Here is a 5,519-nt window from a genome sequence, read left to right as displayed (position 1 = left end):
TCGTTGTGAAAGCGAAACTACTTTGTTTGGTCTTCCAAAAGAGGACGATATCCACTTCGTCATGCCTAGAGCTGATCTGTGCAGGTCGCTGAGGAAATACATTGGCTTTCACTGTGGACAAAGCCGAGTCCAGCCCGGGGTCGTCACGTGGTTGCCGCAAGCCCGTTCTCAAGCTCACCGGCCTCCTCTCACTCAGCCCGCCAGCCGTTCCTTACTCTAGCCGCCGGCCTCCGCTCACTCTAGGCTGCTGCCGCGTGTGATGCTGTGTTTTCTTGTGAAAGCGAAACTACTTTGTTTGGCCTTCCAAAAGAGGACAGTGGTTAGGTTGTATTTACAACACTGTTCCAGAACTGTTCAACCCAAATATTCAGATGTGTCCAGCGCATTTTATGGAGGACTGTTTCCTGATCCTGGTAGAGTAGAGTAGACTACAATGCCGGCTGTTCTGACTCACAGACTGTAAGTAAGTTTTTTTATATTTAAAGAATTTGCCACTGACGATTCAAACGCGATTTTTGGGTAGTGTAGAGTAGCGCTTGTTGTTTGTCATTTCTCTGATCACAAATGCAGACATGGTTTTATGTTATGCCCCGGCCTGATAGGGCATCACAGTATGGTAAGGGGCATAACATTTCCGTCACACGCTTGGGGTATTCGGCCAAACCTTGCTTTTCAGACTGATGAGCTTTGTAAAAATCGACAGGGCATAGAGGAGAAACAATAATGTACAGTATGTGGAAAATAATGTGTTTTTTAACCTTAAACCACATGAACACATTTCATTACACCAAATACACAAAATAATGTTCTTTTTAGCAACATCATATGACCCCTTTTAAAGCATATTTAAAAGCATTGTCTGGAGTCTTGTTTCTGCTGCGGGTGGGAAAAGTTTTTAAAATATAATATATATATATATATATATATATATATATATATATAAATAACTTTATTAAAATATAAAATGTATGTTTATTTGCAACAGTTGTGCTAATAACAATAAAAAGACATTTATGCCATTAAAACAGCAACGTCTGCTGACGGACACCGTGCTGCGTTGTCGCTGGAACATCCCAGCTGAAGATAATTAATGAGGAAATTACTTCGCTCCCTTTGCCAAGCGCATTCCAGACGACTACATAATGGCACGCACATGCCCTGCTCACTCCAAAGTCTCCACTACAAGGGCTCTGCCCTTCGAAGGGAGTAGGGCATAGGGATGATCACTTTCATTTGGAATTTACCCCGTGAACCGTTCGGTACGAAAACACGTACCGTTACACACCTAATAAAAAGCTATCAATGCCTTAATTGTGTGATAAAATATGGAAATAATGCATGTACCTTTTGTATTTTCTTTTAGTTTTTTTGTACATGTTATTGTTCTCTCAATTAAAATGTTGAAAAATAGAGGGTACTGAATAAGTTGTATTGTATAATGAATTCAATAATTCAACAATATATTTTTATTTTTATTTAAATCAGAAAAACTAATATTATGACAGGAAAAAATTCTCACCGCCCGACAAGCACGTGTTTCCGGATTGCCTCTGTTGACTTCCGGGAACATGGCGATCACCGGGGCGGCGGATGACCACTGGCGGAGTGCAAGGGGAGTGTAACGGAAGGCTGGGCGCCCCGAGGTTACAGGCCTGACAGACGAGTCCGCCGCGGCGACGGGACACGAGTCTCGTGTGTGGATCTGTATCGAGATCATAGAGAGAAACAGTTCCCTCAGGCAGCTTTACCTTCACCTACACTGATAATCACTGACTTTAGCTGCTGGAAAAGAGTCGCGCATGATGATCAAGCAATGTTCTACCGGATCGCACCAAATTCACGCACTATACTAGCCATATTTTAATAAAACTCTCGCGGTTTCGTGACGCGGAGCAGATCAACCGCAGCTTCAACACGCAGATACTGTGAAATCATCATCGGTGTAGCAGTTTGTTAGCAGCGCGCAGCTCTGCTCCTCTTCCGGGGCCTCAGCAGATGCTCCATAAATCCTGCTTTTACAACATGTCAGTCCCGTTAAAGCTTTTATTAAACATCAATTTGTAATTCCACGCGGCTGTGCAGCACAGTTAGCCGTCGAATGATTTGAATCGAGAGCAATAATCTTGCCAATGCCACCAACTCCTGCGTGCGAACTCATCCTCCTGACCCTGCACGTCCATCCACGCGCCAGCCTCTGAGATAAACATGTAAGCCTGCTTTTAACGACATTATCACGACAGGTCTCATGGAAGTGTTGTAAGGGAAACATTTTAGACCTAGTCTGTTTTATAGGGGTACATTTACTAAGACAATTCAAGCTTTTTACTGTCACTGTACAAGTACAATGAAACTATTAACAAGTGTTAAAGAGAATGCTAGACGTTTGCGTTAAAGGAACAGTTCTCCTCGAATGAAATAGCCTTCATCATTTACTCACCCTCATGACATTCCAAACCAGAATGACTTACTTCTGTGGAACACAAAGTTTAACGAATGAGGAAAATGAGGACAAAAAACATCATTAAAGTATTTCATATGACTGTATTCCAAGTCTGAAGATATGGAAAAGCTTTTTTGTGAGCTCAAAAATTATCAAAGAAAATAATTCTTGACAGCTGTGAGGTCACCCTTGAGGTCATTGTATGGAAAAGAGCAACTTACAATTGAAATTAACTTGTACTTTAATATATTTTAAAATCGAATTATTCCTGTGATGGCAAAGCTGAATTATTACTCCAGCGGCCATTACTCCAGTTTTAGTGTCACATGATCTTTCAGAAATCATTTTGATATGCTGATTTGATGCTCAGGAAATATTACTTCATATATCAATGTTTAAAAAATTGTTGTGCCGCTTAATATTTTTGTGGAAAGCTACAATTTTTTGACGAAAAAAAGCATCATTAAAGTTGTTTATATGACTATATTCCAAGTCTGAAGGCATACAATAGCTTTCTGTGAGGAACACGGTAAAGTTAAAGGTGTAATAGGTGATTGTCTTCAGAAACATTTTTTGTTATGCTGGTTGAAAGTCTCTTCACATTCCGATAGCAATCATTAAGTTAAGAGGTCTAAATGTCTTTATCTGTATTTATATATTCTGTGGAAGGTGTAGGACAAAGAAATGTTCGTCCAATCAAAATGCTCGGTCCGAGCATTTTAATTGGCTTTCCTACCTGCCTGTCAACGTATGCATCTGCATACCTCTGCGCACCCGGTTCGTGCAGACAGAATACGTCATCAGCGCGTTCATGCACGCTGTGCAGACAGAGCAAGAATGGCAGACAAACATCAACAACCCGATCTTCCTTCCTGATATTGTAGTACTTTTAAAGTTTTCTCACCAGTGAATGACACATGATGTAGCCCAGCGGTTAATCCAGTCCTCGCGCCAGCTCGTTAGAAGTGAGCTACGTGCATGAACTGTATTCCGATCCATATGAGACCTACACAGTGTTCATTGCTCCCCTACTCCCTGAGCAGGGGAAATCTGTTGAAGTTTACTTCACTTCGGAACATGGGCTGGAATTGGGAACCGCTGATGTAGCCTCTTGTAGTATTGTTGTTTGTGGTATTCTGGTCTGTGAGCGTAAATGCGTTCAGGGGGCGTGGCTTTGGACGGCGATTGCAGGGAGGGTGGGACGTTCGCTTTCAGTGCTATCAGGCTAAAGTTAGCATTTTCCAAGATCTCCTACTGCACTTTTAAGGCTGCTAAGTTGAAAATATTACTTGACCATTGTAACATGTGCTATATAAATCAGTAAACTAAAACTAAATTAACCACCGTTGAGTTGAGCACCTTGGACAAACTGCTGTAAATCTCTTTTTGTGTTTTTGAGTTTGAAACAACATGAGGGTGAATAAATGATGACAGAATTTTCATTGAAGGGGGCAAATGTTGTGGAAGCAACATTACAATAGTCTAAGAATGTTGTTGTTCTCAGAGACGACCACTTGATTGGTTAACTGATGATGCGGTCATAGGATCAGTGTTTCCATAGTAACTAGTCCGACCATTGACACACCAACATGAGGCACCAGGGCCGTTTCTAGGCATAGAAGCTGAAGGGGCGCCAATGAGTGGACGTACTGGCACTTTTAGCAGTGTTGTGATAAAGAGTGGCACAGTCACCCTGAAATATGACTGCCGCCCCCACTGGATCCCCCAACATTATTGGGCTAGAGTAGCTACTGTCAATCTGACGATGCCTGTATGCCACTAGATCAGAGCGCTGTCAATTGCTGCCTGATTGTTGCATGCAAAGTTTGCATTTGGAGCGCTCAACAATGCCAATCAGGGCTCTACGGATACTTTTCTTTTTAGGAGCACCTTCTAATCCGTAATCAAAAATTCTGATAAAAAAATTAACCTTCCCATTACAAGGTGATATTTGACTCCTTAAAGTGATTTATAGGGAATTTAGTTTTTACCTTTGTAATGGCATTTTTCTAACTTTATTAAAAGTATGTCATCTTTTATGTCAAAATCTAAAATATATATTTATATGCTTTTTAACATTTCTAATTAAAACAACAGAATAAAAACAAGTAGAATAAGAATAAGTTACCAATCAAATGAAATCAGTATTTAAGAAATAAATTTGTGCTACAGAGTTGGCACAGAAGAACACACAAGTGGCTTGTATGTGTATTTTCAGACGTTTAATGAGGCTCAGAGGTCGCATGAGTGCAATTAAATTCATAAATTCATGTTGAGGTTAATGTTTTAAATATAACATTTTGAATATAGAAATGATTTAAATAACAGAAAAGATGCTTTAAAAATTAAACTAAAACTGCCATCAGGTAGCGTTAAGTCACTGATTTTATCACCGAATCATTCATTCAATTGCGTCAACACTGTGTTTGTTATAATGAGAGGATATGTCTGTGATACATTACTCAACGCTGCAGAAACATGTACGTATATTAGAACCTTTGAAGCTTCCTCAGCGCAAACACAAATATGCTGATCGGGTCAGTCGCACAGGTGCTCCTAAATATTATTTCATAGTCGCACGCAGTTTTTGCGACTGAAATGGTCGCACTGTAGAGCCCTGCCATTAGATCAGTGGGCTCTGTCAGTGCTTTGGCAAGGTAACACTTTTTTTTTTTGCCATGCAATAAAGCTAAGTTCAAAGGCCAATTTAAAATATTGGTACAGTAAATAAAGTGCACAAAATCAGTATTTTGTTTAGGCAGTATTTGTGGCACTTTTGTGGCATATTTGTCCAAATATTTGTGGCACTTTTGTCCAAAAGGTGTGCGTTTTTTGCGCCAATGCATTGTTAAGGATCAGCGTGTCATGTAATATTCCCATATAAACTTTAACATCCAATTAAAAAATATTTGTATAGTAAAATTCGCTAATTCACTCAATACATCCTTTATTAGACTGCTTTGTAGAGTTAAAAGCATCCTTACGGAGGTGTCGAAATGCTGAATCAATTCATTCACTTCCAACAGCGCTTAATGGGAGCAGCGTCATAGAGGGCAGAGCGTCACGTTATTTAAAGGGG

At 40.2% G+C, this 5,519-nt stretch overlaps 1 protein-coding gene across 1 annotated transcript in view; it reads left to right on the top strand.

Annotated features, from left to right (window-relative positions):
• Positions 1-1,537: 1,537 nt before the first annotated feature.
• LOC107599878 (uncharacterized) overlaps positions 1,538-5,519 on the top strand; it is a 22,190-nt gene continuing 18,208 nt past the window's right edge. Inside the window, exon 1 of the mRNA XM_016291584.1 lies at positions 1,538-2,207. The gene's annotated coding sequence lies outside the window, so the exon portion shown is untranslated. The remainder of the gene's footprint in view (positions 2,208-5,519) is intronic.

Source organism: Sinocyclocheilus grahami, unplaced genomic scaffold, assembly GCF_001515645.1.
Source record: "Sinocyclocheilus grahami isolate Dianchi unplaced genomic scaffold, SAMN03320097.WGS_v1.1 scaffold274.1, whole genome shotgun sequence".
In the NCBI taxonomy this organism is placed as follows: Eukaryota; Metazoa; Chordata; class Actinopteri; order Cypriniformes; family Cyprinidae; genus Sinocyclocheilus; species Sinocyclocheilus grahami.
Note: the sequence above shows the minus strand (reverse complement) of the source record. Positions and strands in the feature narration are given on the sequence as shown.